The sequence below is a fragment of the Euprymna scolopes genome, chromosome 26 (genome assembly GCF_053919585.1).
Source record: "Euprymna scolopes isolate OS-2025 chromosome 26, ASM5391958v1, whole genome shotgun sequence".
NCBI classification, from domain to species: Eukaryota; Metazoa; Mollusca; class Cephalopoda; order Sepiida; family Sepiolidae; genus Euprymna; species Euprymna scolopes.
This window is the reverse complement of record NC_136507.1, coordinates 57,165,646-57,186,199: the sequence shown is the minus strand read 5'-3', so window position 1 is coordinate 57,186,199 and position 20,554 is coordinate 57,165,646. Positions and strand designations below refer to the sequence as shown.

At 35.4% G+C, this 20,554-nt stretch overlaps 1 long non-coding RNA gene across 1 annotated transcript; it reads left to right on the top strand.

Moving 5' to 3' along the window:
- Positions 1-3,958: 3,958 nt before the first annotated feature.
- Positions 3,959-17,536, top strand: LOC145248076 (uncharacterized). Its single transcript, XR_013863324.1, has 2 exons — positions 3,959-4,114; positions 16,694-17,536. It is a non-coding gene; the product is annotated as an uncharacterized LOC145248076 (long non-coding RNA).
- The last annotated feature ends 3,018 nt before the right edge of the window (positions 17,537-20,554 follow it).

Genomic DNA, 20,554 nt, shown 5'->3' with positions numbered 1-20,554 from the left:
AGCAAACAATAAAATTAAATGAAAGATGAGGAGTAAAATTTATATCAAACTTTATTATATCATCAGAACAATAAGGAAAATTTAAGGGGAAAATCAAGAAAAAACTCTTTAGGTCATGGCATTTTGAAGCTAAATGCTTCTCAGCAGAATAAGAGAAGGACCAGAATTATACAAAATGCAAATACAAAAAACAAAAAAAAAACTACATCCACCTCTTACAGAAAAAAACTTGCTTAATGTCATTTAGATATGAAATGAGAATGAAGGATTTTTTTTTGTACTTAGTACAAAAAAAAAAAAAAAAATCCTACATATATACTACCCATCCTATTTACCCTTATAGTTTGTATCTACTTTTAATTATTATTTACCATTTTATCTTATTCCTTCATTCTCATTCATATCTGAATGTCATTAAACCAGTTTTTTCCTATATTTGCCTTTCGTTTAATTCTGGCCCTTTTCCTGTTCTGATGAGAAGCATTTAGCTTTGAAATGCCATTGCCTAGAAAGTTTTTTTCTTAATTTACCCATTAATGTTTCCTTATTGTTCTAATGATATAATAAAGTTATATATAACTTTTATTCTTCATCTTTCGTTTTAATTATATATATATATATATATATAATAAAAAAATGGACCCCCACTTATCAAGACCAAAATGCCACTCGAGGATAAAGGTAATGAGTTTGTCAGATGGATGGGTATATAACACCGTGATGACTGATAACGATGGTTCAAATTAGTCAGAATTTGATCAACGGCTCAACAAGAATTTATTTATATTGTACTTGAAAATGTCTGTTATAGTCAGCTGGGAAGTAGTTGTGTGGTATTATGTTCCACAAATAGTTTAGGTAGTTTTCAGAAAGAAACTCTGTTTATGGATTTCCATTTCGTTTTAGGTACACAGAGGGAGAAAGGGAATTATTGATAGGGGTTGAACGTAGATGAGTTTTTGTAAATTTTTACAAGAGAGAGCCATAGATTGGAGCTCAGTCGAGCACCTACCATGAAAGAAAAATGTAGAGAAAGACTAGCAACATCTCTCCTGTAAGAAAGTGGCTGTAGCGTAAAAAAAATGAGAGCACTCAAGGCAGGAAAGGGTGCATTGAATGGCACCTCTACAGATGTGTCAACAGTACTCCATCTTATGCCATTTTTTGACTCTTATACAAATAGAGGATGCGTCAGGCAGTAGAATGATCCAACCATTTTTTTTTTTAGCAATGAATTTTCATTTCAAGTGTGAAGTGAAGGTCAGTCTCAGAAGCTTATCATTTCGCTTTGGGCAAAGTGAGGATCCGAGCATTGGTAGTGAAAAGATAGAATCTTGGTTTTAGACACATTAAAAGCCACCATTCACCTTTATCCTCATTGCATCTCGTGCTCAAGATTGGAAATGGGAAAGATTTTGATCATTAATGCATTTCGAAGTGTTGCCATAGATAATTGCACAATTTGCATAAATGAATGATGTTAGAATGTGATTTTGGAGGTAATTGATAAATATCAGGAAGAAGGTTGGGTCCAGAATGGATCCTTGAAGCGTGGCAGCATTGATACTATGTGCTTCAGAGAGAAAGGATTTGATGACTGAGAAGACATTTCCAGATATGCCATACCTAGTAAGTTTGTAAAGTAGACCTTTTATGACAAGCTTTATCAAAGGATTTTGATATGTCAAGAGCTATTGCTTTATAAGTGAAGCCTCTATCTGGAGATTCACTGATTCTGTGTGATATCACAGTTAGGGCATCATCTGTTGAACTTACAGGACAAAATCCATATTGCTTGTCACTGAGTAGGCTGTTTCTGCTGTGGTGATTGACAACTTCTTCATTTATCATAGATTCAAAGAACTTACTCAAGTTGCACAGAAGACTAATTGGTCATTATTGAGATGTAAAGGACAAATTTCCAGTGTTTTTAAATGCTTGAGCAAACTGATGAAATTTTCCAAGGCGATGAAAAGCATTTCTCTTTTAAGCAACTGTTGAACAGTTTTGTAAGAACAGAAGCAAGTTCCAATTGTGTGTTTTATTTTTATTTATACAAATATATGTAAAACTACAAATCCATGGAAATGTTTCGATCATTAGTTTTGATAAGCTACAATCTCATCGAGCTAATAAAACATGTCCGTGTTTGAATTGCTTATACTCAATAAAGAAGATATTATGAGTGAACCAATGTGATATACCAATTTCTTATTACTATTTTATATATATAAATGCCCCCCCCCCCCATTCACATATAACAATCAAACACTACCGTGTTTGAATATATGCTTAAGTGTTAGTTTTACTCATTTGGAACTATTTTAATGCTTCACTGCTCACTCATTTTGCGATCAAATTGCAAACAATTTTTACAGTTTGTGGCTTACCTTGTCAGTTATATTTTGAAACAAAAATTTTCAATTTTCGTTTATTAAAACAAAAGTTATAATAAAATTACTGGTGTTCAAAAGTCTTCAGAATAAGTAAGGAACATGAGATACGGTTTCTTTTGATTGGCTGTTGGTTATCATAGCAATTTTTTTAACATTGAGGTTTTAGAGACGATTTCTTTTGATTGGCTGTTGATTACCCAAGAAACTTTTTTATTGTTGACACCTTCATAAATCATAGCGGGAATGTCGCTCACATGCCATCTTATTTGGGCTATATAGAGAGAGCTAACAAAAGTGATTCTTTTGCTGTTCTAGGGCTGATAATCTTTCACTTACGACATCGCCAATTAATTCTGTTTCTCTTGTCACGGTGTGCTTATGCCATGTTTTGTATTTCTACTACGACGGCCATTTTTTTTTAAGGGTAAACAATCTCACAATCACCACTTTGTGGCAAAACAAACAGAAATACTGATCTGTGCTAAAAATAGCAACATCCACTTCTCTTATTTTGAACTGAAGAGAAAGAAATCTAAATCCAACCCTTTCTCTATCAAGCAACAAGGAAAAGATTTTGATTCTGAGCTGAATCAAATATAAACACAATCAAGTTACGTTGGAAATCCTCTTTGTTGTGATTGATTCAGTGCGAAATTAATTCTATTCATTCGTTTTCTTACTGAGAGCAGTGACTGCTATAACAACCCTCTGTCATGAATACAGCACTTCGGCCAGGAAGCAGCAAGCTCCAGCCAACGACAGCAACAGCAGCCCAAGGTCCTCATCAGCAGCATTTTTCAAAGCCCTCTTCAACACCTTCCTGCAGCCTTTCAGCACCTGCTGTATCCTCCTAGGCTTCCAGTGCCTACCACACCTCCCTACAGCCTTCTAGCATCATCTACAGCATTCTAGTGCTGGTTGACATCTGGATACACACTCCAGAGCCTGTCAACGTCCGGCTACCCGTTCCAGTGCCGGTAGTCATCAAGCTACCTCTTCCAGTGTTGGTCGATATCAGGCTACCCAACACTAGAGCCTGTCAACGTCCAATTACTTATACCAGAGCCCACTAATGTCAGCAGTCTGGCAGCCCACTGACGCTTATCTTTCCAGCCCTCACTGACATCAAGCTCAGCAGCCCGCTGATGTTCACCTTCAGGAACCTATTGATGTCCAACTCAGCAGCCCACTGACCAAGCCTTCCAGTCATCTAAATATATATATATATATATATATATATATATATATATATATATATATATATATATATATATAATAAAAAATAAAAAGCGATAACCTGTGCACCAAAACCAACAAAGTCTAGTTGGTCACTATGTTGCTGATTCTGTGCAATTCTAGGAGGTACACACTCGTAGGCTTTGCTTTCTCCCTATCAGAAGAGGTTAGTTTATTGCTAATCGCCTGAGGCACTCTTACCGAGGAATGCTAACGGAGCTGCCTAGGCATTTTTAGCAGGCCAGAGTGCTCTTCCACTATCGTGCTGGCTCTTCAATATCATATTTCGACCCTTGTGTCACATCTCCTGTCGTGGGAGGAAGATAAATAAGCCCGGATTTTTATTTTGATGAGGGAATATTTGGTCGTTCACCGTCGGTTACTTTTTATGCACTTGTCGCGTGGGAGAGTTCTACCGTCTCCTTCAAAACGAACATGCCTTCTCTACGACTTTCACGATTAACGAAAGTTAATTTAGGGTGGTGAGTTTCCTATTTTTTTTTTTCTTTTGGTATTAAAAAAACAAATGTCTTTCATAAAGAAAATAAAAAATCCCGTTTTCTAAGCAATCAATTTAACATTTTTGTAATTCTATGGGTACTTGTGCAGTTTAACACCAGGATAGGAGAGGAGGCTCTATTAATTCTTACTTTGTGTGGATGGAATTCTACTAAAATTAAAACAATTGATTTTTATGGGGGATGGTAAACTGCTCTAGTGCCAAAATATAAATAATAATAATTATCGATTTTGGCCTGCCTTCTGAGTTTGTTGAATGAAATCAGAAAAATGAAAGTGAATGTGGAATGTCTGTTGTGGCGCGTCGCGCGTGGTTAACAAAAATAATCACGGGGCTGATAAAAATATAGTTTTTGTTTTATTTCAAGTTTTATTGAAAACAATTTAAGCGTCTAGCTGTTCCATTTCGAAAATTTAACCTAGATTTTCAAGCCTTCAGCTAAGAAAGATTTGCCGTTTAGTTGTACAAATATTCTCAAATCAGGTAATCACTAAAAGGGACTCTTAGAGGTCGACACCGGTATCTTAGCAGAAGCTTTTTTTTTTTTTACGTTTCACAAACGTTAAAATTGAAAATTTAATCATGTGATTAAATAGTGCTAATGCAGAGAGTGATCCGCGCTATTTTTTAAATCGTATTTCCAAGTTTGGGTTTGTATTACTGTACACATAGATTCGAAAAAGTTGTCAAAAAAACAAATATATAACAAATAAATGTTATCAAAGGCAAGATAAGCTACTTTTCTACCAAACTGGATATATTTTTCGTGTTTTTATTCAATGTAACATGTTTATTCAGCTCGAAAACCATACAGTGTTTACCGATGTATTGGAACATTCAAGATGGCGTCTGATTCTCGCTTTAACACGGGAAGTTTGGGAAAAGATGTTATAAATAAAAAACCGGATAAAATACTGTTAAAAACTCGCTCAATATATGTTATCGTGACATAGGTTGACATATATTCGGCGGGTTTTAATAGTATTTTGTATAGTTTTTTATTTATAACACCTTTTTTCAAACTTACGGTGTTAAAGAGGGTGTGAGACGCCATCTTGAATTTTCGAATACATCGGTAAACACTGTATGTTTTTCGAGCTGAATAAACATGTTACATTGAATAAAAACACAAAAAATATATCCAGTTTGGCAGAAAAATAACTTATCTTGCCTTTGATAACATTTATTTGTTATATATTTGTTTTTTGACAACTTTTTCGAATCTATGTGTACAGTAATACAAACCCGGTAAAACTCCCCATGTTAAGAATGGCTTTTTAAATAATAACGTTATTATTTCAGTACGGATCACTCTTTGCATGAGTACCGATTAAATTTAATTAAAATTAACCACTTTGTTTAACAAATAAAAAAAATAATGCAAGATGGAGTTTTAAAATGATTAAATATCATTTTATTTTATAATTTAAAATTAAAAACGTTGACCAATAAAATGAAAATTTGGGTACTTATGTATTTTGGTGCCTTGCTGAAATGATAACGTTATTATTTTTAAAAACATTTTTAGTGAGGAGGTAAGGGTGTTTTGTAACTATTCTGTACTTCTTCCACCTTACAATTTAAAAAAAAATTTTTTTAAATTGTAAGGTGGAAGTACAGAATAGTTACAAAACACCCTTACCTCCTCACTAAAAATGTTACAATAAAAAAAAATTTTTTTTAAAAATAGTGAAACTTTGATTTAACGCGAAAATAATATTTAAAAATAGCGTGATACCAAAAATGCATAAGCACCAAATTTGGTATCACGCTATTTTTAAATATTATTTTCGCGTTAAAGTTTCACTATTTAAAAAAAAAATTTTTTTTTATTGTAACATTTTTGTAACTATTCTGTACCTTACAATTTAAAAAAAAAGGGTATCGTGAAACTTGAATTTAAACTGGAAAGAAAAAAAACCAAAAAAACAACTATATAAAAATAGCGTGGTACCATCTGCCATCGTATGCATCCGAGAACAAAATCTACTGTAAAATTAAATAGAAATTTGGTGCTTATGCATTTTTGGTATCACGCTATTTTTAAATATTATTTTCGCGTTAAATTAAAGTTTCACTATTTTTTTTTTTTTTAATTGTAAGGTGGAAGCACAGAATAGTTTATATGTCGGAAATTTATCCTCTTTCAGATAAATTCGATGCGAAAGTAACTAGCTTGGAAAAAAAAACTACAAAGCATGAAATAAAAAGGGGGGGGGGTAAAGAATAAAATATGAAGGTCTTATTTCAAAACAAAGAAGAGATTTTATTTACAATAAAATTAGTTGCAAATTTTTCCCTTTGCGGGCATTAAATTCAAAGAACGCCAAGGTAACATATAATGAGAAAAAACAACAACTGGTTCTTATATTGAAAATGTCGCATCAATTAACAAACACTATTATGATTCAAAATAATAGTTCCTAATCACGCTCTCATATGTAATAAATTTTAGGAATGTACTCACACATTGAAAGCCAGTCAGGCATGTGCCTTTTTCTTTTTTTCTCGATTTAAAGTCCTTTTAAATCATTATACTCCTTCCAATTATGTGCAGACCGTAGCCACGTAAAATAAGGTCCTTTTTAAAAAATCCCACTCCTTCCAAATACGTGCAGACCGTAGCCACGTAAATAGTCTTCAGAAGCACGTCTCGTCGCATGTCTGGGGTATTCTTGCCGGGCCTTCTTCTTTGAAGGAGGCTTGTCAAAATTCCATTTTCAGTGCCGGGCAATGAAACGACATCCAATATCCTTGTTGCCGGAATTTCAAATGTGGCCGAATTTCGCGCTGGGCTCGTGACGTCATCAAGGAGCTAGCATTGCTTTTTTCTTCAAATTAATGGGAGTTTCGTACAAACCCAAAATATATGAAACTACGAATCATAAAGGATATGAAATACAGAAAATCAAATATAAGGACCAGAATAAAATAATAAAAGTAAACGGGGGGGGGGCACTATTATTGGTACAAAAAAATTCCAACATATAGGAGGGAAATGTTGTGCATTTCTCTCCTAATAATTTCTTAAATAAACACAAGGCCAAACGACATTGCTTTTAAGGCGAGATTGTATCTCAAACTGGAGAGAAAGTGTAAATGTCTATTTGAAGGTGTCGTCTGCCATCAGACTGCAGTCATCAACAAGTAGCAGTGGGAGGGGTGAGTGAGAGAGGTCTGTATAGGTCGCTTGCTGGCGTCTCTCTGACGATGGCAGCTGAGATCCCAAAGGGCTACAAAATAGTCCTTAAGGGGACAGCTCAAATCAATGCGCCCTACCAACCGATTGGTCAGTGTGGCCGAATTACTTTGGCACCGGGCATTGATCCCCTTATAGTAAATAGTTTAACTGCTACAAGTTACAAAAAACCTCCCCATATTAAGAATGGCTTTCAAAATAATAACATTATTATTTTAGCATAGTACCAAAAAATAGATAAGTACCCAAAGTGGGTTTGTTTTACTGTACACATAGATTCGAAAAAGTTGTCACAAAACAAATATAGAACAAATAAATGTTATTAAAGGCAAGATAAGTTACTTTTCCACCCAACTGGATATTTTTTTAGTGTTTATATTTAATGCAACATGTTTATTCAACTCGAAAAACATACAGTGTTTACCGATGTATTGGAAAATTCAAAATGGCGGCCAACTCTCTCGGAGATGGTAAGTTTGGGAAAAGGAGTTATAAATAAAAAAAGTCAAAATACTGTTAAAACCCCGCCGAATATATGTCAGCCTATGTCACGGTAACAAATATTGAGCGATTTTCTTACAGTATTTTGTCTGTTTTTTATTTATAACTCATTTTCTCAAACGTACCACCTCAAAGAGAGAGTTGGCTGCCGTTTTTAATTTTCCAATACATCGGTAAACACTTTTTTTTTTTTTTTTTTTAGCTGAATAAACATGTTACATTAAATATAAACACTAAAACATATCTAGTTGGGTAGAAAAGTAACTTATCTTGCCTTTGATAACATTTATTTGTTCTATATTTGTTTTGTGACAACTTTTTCGAATCTGTGTACAGTAACCCCCCCCCCCAAAGTTTTATTTTTATTGTTCCATGTTTTTAATGTTAAAATATAAAATAAAATATATTTAATCATTTTAAAACTTCATCTTGCATTATTTGTTAAACAAAGTGGTTAATTTAAATTAAATTTCTATACCATGATGATCGATCACATTTTCAATAAATTATGTGATTATATTGTACCCATTTAAAGTTTGGGAAACATGTAAAAAAAAAAAAAAAAAAAAAAAAAAGAAAGCTTCTGCTAAGATACCAGTGTCGACCTTTAAGTGTTCCTTTTAATGATTACCTGGTTTGAGGATATTTGTACAACTAAACGGCAAAACTCAGTTTAGTCCTGTTCAGTTTCGAAAAGTGATCCTCCCAGGCATTAACTCCTTCTGGAAAGAGTATTGTTTTAGCGCGAGTTTTCTGAAGCGAATCTACTGGGGAAATGCGGTCAATTTTTATAACCATCTTTGGTACCCATCCTTTTTTTTATTTTTATCTTTTTTAGGTGTGTCGGGAGGTGGATTCTTTATTATAAACTGATGTCATATTTATTTTTGTTTGGGGTGGGGCTGAGTATATTTGACCCAAATTTAGTTGAATCAGGGGCACATAGTGTATTCGTATTTATCTGCCTTCCCACGAGAGTAAAATAAACGCAAAGTCACTTTGGTGCTTTTTAAGATAGTCAACTGATGGATTTAAAAAAGAAAAAAAAGGTCAATGTCAAGTTTCTTCCCCCCCCCCCACAAAATTTAAAATGACGATTTGAGAGGTTTTTGGTGGTGCTGAAAACGAATAGCACATTTAAATATGGGGCAGATAAGTAGTTTTCATGATATGAAGAAATTACTTTTTCAAAAAGTGGGGGATCACTTTCCTATATAAATTTAATGTAAAATGAGCACCTACTTTCTGGCCACATAGTAATTTCGGTATTATTATACAAACACCGTGACAGGGTTAGGGTTTAGGGTTAGGGTTAGGGTTAGGGGTAGGGTTAATTCGCTGTCACGGTGTTTGTATAGTTTTACCGTAATTTCTTCATATAAAACAAATTTAACTCTCGTTTACAGCACCCCCAAAAACCGGTGCTGTTTTTTTTTGTTTTTTTTACTAAGAAATTCGTTCATATTTTTCATATAATTTAGAACGCTGATTATGCTGTCAGTAAGTTTACAAAAACATACTTTTGTTTTTTTTCATTATAGAACTTGTATAGTTGTTAACAGGTGCTTCTGCAGTTTAATATTTAACAAAAATTCTGTTTACATTAGGAGGCAGTGGAGGGGCAGGTGGTGTTGTGGCGACCACAGCCGCCACAACACTGCCCACCCCTCCACCACCTCCTAATGTAAGAATTTTTGTGAAATAGTAAATGATTCTTCTGATCAGTTAATGTCGCCATGTTACTTACCGAAAAATGGTTAACTAAACTACAGAAGCACCTGTTAAAAAGTATACAAGTTCTGTAATTGAATACCAACCTCAAAAAAAAAAAAAACGGAAAACAAGTGTATATTTTGTAAACCACTCATGCAAGCTTACTGACAGCATAATTAGCGTCCTAAATTATGAAAAAATGAACGAATCTCTTAGTAAAAAAACAGCGCCGGTTTTTGGGGGTGCTGAAAACGAATATCACAGTTAAATTTGTTTTATGATATTGTCTTGACAATGAGTTAAAAATAACTTCAAGTTTCATGATACATTTTATTTAATTGTTTGGTGAAAGTACCAAATAGTTAACAAAACCCCCTTCCTTCCGCATGTTAAGAATGGGTTTCTACATAATAACGTTATTATTTCAGCGTGTAGCATAAGGGCACAAGTACCTTTTATTTGTTATATATATATATATATATATTTTTTTTTTTACCACTAAAAAACACAATCGTACTTTAAGTAAGAATTTATAAATACAATGATAACAGAAACGCATGTACTTAGTATAACCCTCATGCCCTCTCTTGTCTGGGCTGGGGCCGGGCCACATCCGTTGCTAACCTGGTTTACGGGAGCTTACTTGTGATGTACTCTTGGCCGTGTTCATCGCTCCCGGCTCGCAGGACCATAGATACAACCCAACACGGCTACATTCTTACTTGTCTAGTGATGGACCCCTCAAGCATGACCAGACTCTCACTGGAAAATATCTTTCTGCTGCTCAGGGCACGTGAAATGTGCATGACCCTAAGTCCGTGTGGCAACATTGTCGATTTTGGTTGTCACTCTGGCTTCATGCTGGATCCAGTCTATCTCTTCATCATCTGGCATCAGGGCATACCTGAAACAGACTGCATCTTCATTCAGGCTGGCAATCGAGAAACAAAGAAAAACTCTGGTTCATTTTCGTATAAACCAAACAAAATAATTATTTATAAATTGTTTTACACTTGTTTAAAGTCGAGTTCTTTGATCTGAGCTTCGTGATGCAGGTTGTATAACTTTTCATCTAGTGGATTTCCCAGCTAAGAACAAGAGCTTTTCAACTTTACTCTTATGAGGGTTTCGCCCCCCCCCCCCAAGCCGGGGCAAGGGCAATGTGCACGTTCCAATGCCAGCCAGCAAAAAGACCCTAATTCTAAAAAGACAATTGTTTTTATAAAACCGGCCTCTTCCTCCCTCTGTCATTGGAAGATTACTTTTCTTTTTTTTTCCTCTGAACCTTGTTTTTTCTCTATCCCATTATCTTTCCTTTTCTTCTCTCGTGAACTTCTTTCTCTATCCCCCTTATTCTATATTCTTTTCATTTTCTCTTTTCTTGTGAACCTCTTCCTGCTCTTTCATGATCATATCTCTCCCTAGGTTCAATTTTATTTATTTATCTGTACAACTAACTTATCACTGGCTTGGTGGCCTGGTAGTTAAATACAACAGGTGGACCCAAATGACAACATCTCCCAGACACCAAGGCAGACATTTTGGACCCAAGTCATTGTTTCCACAATATTTGAATTGTTCTTTCAAAACTTAACCAGAAAACGATCCTGTATTGTTTTTCTGCCAAACTCAAGAATCTCATTATCATATTTATTTATTCCTTTTTTTCCATTGAAATATTTTATTTCTTATGGACATTTTTGCTTCTTCTTATTGCTACATAAGTACAAAATAGAAATTAAAACCGCTTAAAGAATAATTATTATCTATTATTTCCTTCTTGATAAAGTCCCAGGGACATTTTTCTTTTTTCTTAATCAAATATCACACCCCCTCTCCTACCTTCTCTTCCTCTATTTAAAAGCAAGACCATCTGGTATCGCCAGAGAGATACCTGGCGATACCAGATGTTCTTAGTACATTTTTTGTTTTTTAATGCTTTTAGTACATGTGTACTAAAAGCATTAAAAACGACAAAATAATATTATTTGAAAAACTGAAAATAATTTTTTTAAGTCAACAAACTCAGAATGAAAAATGAAACTGATTTTTCTGCTTTAGTTTTGAAAGCAGAAAAAACATTTTTTTTATTTTTTAAAAGAATACAACAAGATTGTTAATGCGCTGACTTTAGTTAGCTGAGTGCATAGTGAGCCGTTTTCCCCAAGCGGATTTGAATTTCTATAAAAGATAACATTTGAAAGAAATTTCTGCACAATTAATAATTATCAAATATTTACATATTATACATGAAAATAATTCTGAAACTATTATTTATATGAAAATGGATGATATATACCGAATTATTTTATCAATTTTGAAATATTCTTTGTCAACTTTGCTCGATCGTAATTTTGTTTCCTGCGGTCGTAAAAATATAAATCAAAGTCCAGTAGAGATGGACTTCGATGCTTATATAGCCTGTAAAATTTCAGCCGTATCCAATCAAATTTGACCTCGCGCATATGTATCCAAATGTAACGTATAAAATGTAAACATTGAAAAAACTGTTTCCATTTTTGCTGTCATAATTTTTTAGCGTTTTTTTCTTTTCATTTTTAACTTGGAGCATAAAAACATTGAACACATAAAAAAAAACTAAATTAACATCATTGGAATGCTTATTCTATTCTCTTTTCATCAATGTAATTCTTTTAAAAATTGACCCACAAATAAAAAAGATATAACTTGTTGAAGCACATTAGATATGTAATATTGCCGATGTTCATGAAAATACAGAATACGCTTGTAATACTAATACAAGATATGACACAAGTCCTATCTGTACAGGGAAGAGGAGGTGGGGACAGGACAGCCATCACAGGGGATAGTAGGAGGGTTCACAGATTGTTGTACTCCAGTTTTCCTTTGAGCTCTTTTTGTTTCTTCATTTTGTCTTCTGTTGCTTTCCAAGATTTTGGTGTTTTCATATATTTTTCTTCTCTCATTCACTTTGTTGGTTGCATTGACTTTTCAGTTGTTTGTGTCAATTTTGGTCACCTCAAAAGTGAATTTGAGCTGATCTTTAAAGCAGCATTTTGGTGCGCCATCGGGTCTGGTTCCAATGGTGAGTTCTGAGTAAAGGCCTTGCTTTGGTAGGCAGTTATTAAGCATTTGGGCAAGGTGTCTGACCCAGCATAGATCGTGTCTCATTATTATCATTTCTATGTTTTCTATCCCGGAGGAGAGGAGAACCTCAGTGTTCATGATGGTCTTGCCATAATATATAACGTTGAAACTACTCCCCCGACGAAATTTGAAATTTGGCTCAATTGATCCCCAAAGAATGAAAATTTTTTTAATTTTAAATATTATACATCTGGGACAATGCCAGTGAAGACAATACCAACTTTATAAAAGTTTGATTGAGATTGTTGGACTGACTTCCTCATCTTGGTTGTAATCGTCACAACGTTTTGGCCGTTTTGCCTTCCGGCCTTCATCGGGTGTTTTGTATCGAACTGGGGAACCGTTTGTTAGGAGTCTCGAACCCAACCCTTTATTATTATTACGGGGGTACCGTGTTTGGACTCCAGCTAGGCTCTGGGACATAGTTGCTGATTCTCTGTTTTGAATGTTACTTTTTACTGCCTTCGTTCAAGATTGAACTCAGCCGAAACGTTGTGACGATTACAACCAAGATGAGGAAGTCAGTCCGATAATCTCAATCAATGAAAACACCTTATCTCAAAAATACAGACAATTTATAAGAGTTTGTTTTATACTTTTGACTTTTAACTGTAGAAAGAACAGTTGGAAATAAGTCGTACACCATCCACTAAGATTATGCGATTCCTACAGCTACATACCTAGAAAACGGAGCTATTAAACCTGGCATAGTGATATAGGACAAAAAGGAGAAAGAAACAACCTTAGTAGAAGTTAGTGTCCCCCATTGATGTTGGGTTAAACAGAGCTGAGAGGAAAAAGATAACAAAATACTAAGGTTTTATGTACAACATGAAAAGAAACTGGAATCTTAGGAAGATCTCCATCATCCTAGTAATTATAGGAGCAATTGGATTCCTGTAAAAGAATATCAAAATCTATCTGGCAAATATACCCGGTGAATGAAGTGTAAGAAAGAGTCAAACAATTTCACTTCAAAAAGCAGTTAAAATCTTAAAAGATCTCTTGGTTGAAATGTATGAGATAACAGGTGAATGCTTCTTTCCCAGCTTGAACAAAATTAGAAAATTGAAAAGAAAAAAAAAAATGCCCGGATGTTTGCCCTTTATATAAAGTTATGAACAGTACATAGCCGGGCAGAACTGCAGACACACATGCAGACAGACATTTTCACTTTTATAGATATACTAGCAGTTCTGCCTGGCTTTGCTCGGGCCCTATGTATTGTTCATAACTTTATGTGCATGTGTATGTATTAAAAAGTTTAAATATGTAAAGTAATGCCTTTCTATATAATACGCTTCCTTAACTACTATAGAGAAAAGTGGGTAGAAACTGCGGAGGTCGAATTTTAAAAAACTTTGACCCTAATTTTAACCTAATTTTTTTTTACCCTAATTTTAACCTAATTTATTGTTTTGGGCTCAAATTAAATTAAAATGTTTGACCCATGTTAAAGTAACCTACATCTAAAATTTCAATTATTTAGAGACAAACAGCGGAGGAGTTTGGTAGAGTCTGCTGAGGTCAACTCTGTCAACTTTGATCTCTTGGCAGCAAAATTTTCGCCCAAAAACTGATTAAAAAGCTTGCTGAATGTCTGAATACCCTTTATGTACAATTTCAAATGTTTAGACCCAAAATTGGCTTAATAGTTTGCTAGAGACCGCAAAAGTAAAATCTTTTGAACTTTGACCTCCTTGGAAGTCAAATTTTCTGCAAAAAAAAAAAAAAGATTAAAAAGCTTGCCCTATGTCTGAATACAATTTATGTAAAATTTCAAATGTTTAGACCGAAAATTGGCTGAGTAATTTGGTAGAGACCATAGAGGTCAATTTTTTAAAAACTTTGACCTCAATTATGACCCATTAGCATTTATTATTTTGGGTTCAAATCAAATTAAAAAGTTTGATTCATGTCCAAGAAACCTATATCTAAAAGTTCAAGTGTTTAGACCCAAAATTGGCGGAGGAATTTGATCCCTTAACAGACAAATTTCTGGCCAAAAACCGATCAAAAAGATTTTCCCAAATCTCTATACCCCTTATGTCAAATCTTGAGTCTCTAGACTGAAAATTGACAGAGTAATTTGGTAGGGAAATGTATACAGACACACAGACATTTTCACTTTTATAGATATATAGATTGCTACAAACAGTGGCGGAGCATTATTATTACTTTTTTTTTTTTTTTTTTTTTTTTTTTCAGTCATTTTAGACGGAAATTATACATTAATAAAGCAAAATGAGTAAGGAAAATATATTTTCTGTCTGTAACCAAAACTATGTCACAGTTCACTAAGGTAATATTTTTAACTATTCTCACTTTCTGAATATTGAAGAATTTTTATATGAACAAATATATTTATGTTTTGGTGCATATTTTAATGTGATTTTTTTGTTCTAAAATTTAGATATATAATATCTGGGGCAACGCTGATCAAGACGATACCAACTTTTTCGTATTTTTGACTTTGCTGGATATACAAGCACACGTACACAAAACCTGTGGGTCGATGGGGCAGACTGCCGACTGTCAATGCGATAGTTCTTGGTTTAATCCTCGGCTTGGGAGAGGTGCTAGTCTAGCAGCATTGATAAGTTGTGATACAACGAAACAGTACTGTATGTCGGTAACTACAAATATAATTATATTTAAAAAAATTATTATTAGGAGATAAACTTGAATGCCTACTAGACATCACCCTCAGGTGTCTTCAGTCTCTCTGTATAGGGGTTTGTCAGGGTAAAGATACTGACATGAGGATACTTCTAGCAAGAAGTAAACCCTGACCAAATATGCAAAAAAGACAAAAGAATAAAAGTATGAACAAAAAAAAATGCTGGCAGGCTGGCACCCAGAATAAAAAGGGCCCCCTCAACTTGTTCACGCACTAGATGGGAAGAGGTAAGCAATGGTGCAGGCCTTCATTTCTCTGACAGTTACAATATTGAAATACCAGAGACAAACCAGGATCAGCCATCAGGCCTTGATAAAAAAGACCCCGACCCCCTACCACCAACAACTGCAGCAACCCAAAAAAGGAACACAAGAGGCTTAAAAGCCCACTATGGATTGTTGCTCAAAAGAAAGTACTGCTGTTTTGCTATTAAAGGCAAGATATGTGTGTGTGCATGCACATTTGTGTATGTGTGTGTGTGTGTGCGCGCGCGCATGTCTACGTGTGGTTGTGTGTGTGTGTGTGCATGTGTGTTTGTATGTCTGCCAAAACCTTTTGACACACATATGAGCACTGACAAAATTTGTATCGTTAGAAAGATCGATCTCTCGGATGACAAATCGTATCAGCCCAGAAAACTTCTAGGGTAAATGTGGTATTGTGGTGACTAAAACCTATCAATCACTAACTGTTTTAGTAGACAGGGCCACACAATTTGATTTAGGAACAATTCGTTTTAAAATGGGTAAAGTAGGACATTAGATTAATTGCCAATCACCATTTTTGCTAATCGGATGATCTCATTTTTAATGTGGGTGAAAGGTGATAACGTATGTACAAAAATGAAATTGCCTTAGCATATCTGTACTATTATATAAAAGGAATTTGTGCAGGTGTGTGTGTGTGTGTGTGTGTGTGTGTGTGTGTGTGTGTGTGTGTGAGTGAGTTCGTTCCCTATCGACTCCAAAACGGCTGGATCGATTGTTTATGAAATTTCACACAAATGTACTTTATGTATCTAGCAGTGTTCTTAGATAGGGTTTGTATCAGAATGTCTTTGAAAAGTGGATCAAAACATCGAATCAAATGTTACTCATGAGAGTTAAAAAAAACTAGAATATTAGGAAGATCTCTATCTTTCCAGTAATTGTAGGAGCAACTAGATTCCTGAAAAAGTATCGTAAAGGTACATTACCTGGCAAATATATTTATGTTCAAGTTGCATATTTTAACTTGTTTAAAGTGTAAAACGATTTAGTTCTTTATATTTCTTTAATAAATGGCTTTTTTAGGTTAACATTGTCTCATTTAATTTTCAGGAGTGTGGTGATTATAACGGGTCTGCTTAGTTTTGCTGTGGCACGGAAATCGATCCATGGCAAACGCTATGAAATTATGAAGAGTAAACAGAAAGTACGAGATGCTGCCAGGCTGGAGAACTCTTGACTGTTATGTCCATCCATAAAAGAAAAGATCAACCATTATTCAGATGAAATGCAAGGTTTGGTGTGAAATGTACGCTTATTTCATTTTCTTGAAATAGATATTTGTTTTACCTTTCATCAAGTCATGAAATCTGTCATGCTGAAAAAAATGAAAAAAAAAAAGGCATATATATATAAATAAACATTTAAATTGAAAAACAATTTAATTCCTCAAGAGAAAAATGATTTGTGGAAATTAGTTGACCCAATTAGGGATTGTTCAAGAAGAATTAAAAAAAAAAAAAAAATAATAATGTAAATAAATTTGAAAACTGAAATCATAAAAATGTTGTGTTTTCTTTTGTGTGTGTGTGTGGTGGGGGGGAATGAAAGGCTATCAGACATCTTATGTAAATAGTTTGCAATCTATAACATCAGCAACAGCAAGGGAGGTAATTTAGTGGGAAGAAGTGGAAGGCAGAAGAAGCGACCGTGACAGCTGTTAATATCATAGAACAGGTGAATACTATTAGTGCTGTACAGCAGGGTTTCCCAAATGTCAGGACACCATGGAGCCCTGAACAGCGCAAATGTTTTTTATGGAGCACTGACAAAATAATTTCTAAAACAAATATGGAAAACATTAATTTCAAATTTTGGCTTTTGTTCATGATTTTAACATATTTTCAGGTTTACAACAATTTTTTTTGTTTTTGACTAATAAAGAATTGCCAACGACTCTTTATCTGAGAGTACGTCTTTCAAGCTCCTTGGCCTAACGTTCACAGGAAACATGAGTTGGAACAATTACATCGAGGGCATTGCCAGGGCCACTGCAAGGAAGGTGGGCTCTCTCTACCGTGCTAGAAAACTACTAACACCCGAAAGTATCCTGTACCTCTATAAGGCAACCATTCGCCCATGTATGGAGTATTGCTGTCATATTTGGGCTTGTGCATCGGCTACTAGTCTCTCGCTCCTTGACAAGGTTCAAAAGAGAGTCGTAAATCTGATAGGCCCTGAACTGGCATCTAAACTTCAGCCTCTGTCTCATCAACGAAACGTTGCATCCCTCTCCCTGTTCTACAAGTATTATAATGGTGAATGCTCTGACGAACTGCAAGCACTTGTGCCCCCACGACGTGAACACCCTCGATAGACTCGACAGGCTGCAAAATCCCACCCCCACACTGTAGAAATCCCTAGATGTAAAAGATCTTTCTACTCCAGTAGTTTCTTTCCTAGAACCGCTAGACTTTGGAATTCCATTCCAGGTCCCTGCTTCCCCAACTGTACTGACGTGCAGAAGTTCAAGTGCAACGTGAACCAACATCTTGCTGCCCAAATCCCTACATAGTACCCCAGTAGTTGTTGCCTCTGTTAGTAGCCCCCTACACCAAAGTGGCAATGTGCCTTGTATGGGGTGAAAATGTAATAAAAAAAAATTTTTTTTTTTAAAAATCACTTTTTCCATAGCTACCAACGTAATAGATGTACTGAAACTAAAGCTGCTTTCAGGACTGCCAGCAATCACTGTAAAAGAGTAATAAAAATGCTATATGCTCATTCCGTTAAATCCAAAAGTAGCTGAGCAGCGGCTTGGTTCCCACCAGTTTTGGCAAATAGCAAACAGGATCCTGAACAGAAGCATGCATTCTATCCCAACGATCATCACTGGACCTGAGGTCATCTCGTCATCATCAGACAAGGCCAAACTATTTGCCAAGAACTTTGCAGCTAATTCTACTCTATGCAACGAAGGTCATCAACTCCCCCGTATTTCCTCCTATAACAGACAGCACGCTATGCAACATACAAATATCTGTGCGTGATGTTGCCTAAAGCAACTAGCTCTGATTATTCCAATTATAGTGCTGAAAAAGCTCCAACCAGAACTTGCCCCCATACTTACAAAACTGTTTAAGCATTGCCTTAAGGAGAAGTGCTTTCCAACACCATGGAAAACCTCATCAGTATGCCCTGTATTTAAGAATTCAGGTGATAAGTCATCTCCCTCTCAGTACAGACCAATAAGTCTCCTGTGTGTCATGCGTAAGCTGCTGGAATCCATATTAAATAGAGAAGTAGTCAACCACCTCAGCAGAAATAACCTTCTTAGTGACATGCAATATGATTTCCGTTCTGCTAGATCTACAGCAGATGTGATAAGTTATATGTAATAGGATTAGAGAATCTCTCAACAAAGGCTTCCTTTCTAAGGCAATTGCTCTTGACATATCAAAGGCCTTCAATAAGGTATGGCATAAGGGCCTACTTCACAAGATTTCCAGCTACGGTATAACTGGAAATGTTTTCTCAATTATTAAATTATTTCTCTCTGATAGGCTCATAAGAGTAGTGGTTGATGGGCAGAAATCGGAGATGCTGGAGTTCCTCAGGGGTCCATCCTGAGCCTAACTCTCTTTCTGATCTACATCAATGATCTCCCAAAACACATACTTAAATCATTCGTTGACGTCTATGCTGATGACACGACCATCTATGGCAATACATCAAAAGCCGTAAATGACAAAGTTCTCTCTGATTCTCTCTCCTCTGATCTTGAGCGTGTGATACAGTGGGGGAAAAGGTCGCTGGTTACTTTTAATGCATCTAAAACCAAGCTCCTATCTTTACATCATAAGTGTCTGATCTCTATCTGGCATCAATTGAAATGGATGGCTCTCATCTTGGGGAGGCTCCATGTTTTGACAAGCTTCTGGGTTTGACCTTTACTCTCGATCTAAAATGGAACACGTACATCAGGTCTGTTGTCAAGGTCATTTGGAGGATGGTGGGATCCTTCTACCGCTCCAGAAGATATCTCACTACTGATGCAATTCTCTATCTGTGTAAAAGCCAAGTACGTCCAAAGATGGAGTACTGCTGCCACATCCGGGCAGAAACTGCTAAAAACAGCCTATCCTGCCTTGACGGAGTACAAAATAGACTTCGTGGCTTAGTGGGGGATGCCCTTTTCTCTTCCCTGCGGCCTCTCCCCCACAGAAGAGACGTTGCGAGCCTGTCTTTGTTTTATCATTATTTCCATGGAAAGTGCTCGTCTGAGCTCCAATCTCTGGTCCTCCCCCCTTGCCAATCTTTCACAAAAAACACCCATCTAGCTGAAACCACTGTCATTCAATTTCCCTACTCTTTATCTGTGCCTAAATCCAAACATAGATTCCATGAGCAGAGCTTCTTTCTCAGAAGTGCACGACTGCGGAACTCTCTTACATTTGCCTGTTTCCCACCTGATTACAACTTGGATATCTTCAAGTCCAAACAAACAAATTCTTGACAAACCGCCCCCTTAAGTAAGACACTTTATCAAGTCTCCAATACTATTCCATTGATTACTATACATCCAATAACCCTTATCCCCAAGTGACTTCCGGGCCTTGATAAGTGGTGACCTCCATGTAAAAAAAAAAAAAAAGAAAAAAAAGAAGCTAACTACAACGTGGTTTTCAAGTCCAAGACTAACATGTTATTGAGTTGTCGCCTTAAAAATAACCAAACTCTGCCTAGTTTCAATCTTCAAAGTGTTTCACCGACCTCCTGAAAAACTCATTAATCCTTATCCTCGAGTAGCCTTTGGGCCTTGGTAAATGGTGACCCATTACAAAAAGAAAAATATGCTACCCTTAACCAGTAACACAAAACATGTCCTTTTAGTTTAGTTATTTTTAAAACCACTGAAGCTATATTGAGGAAAAAAAAAAAAATTAAAGAAATAAAATTGAAACCCCACAATTA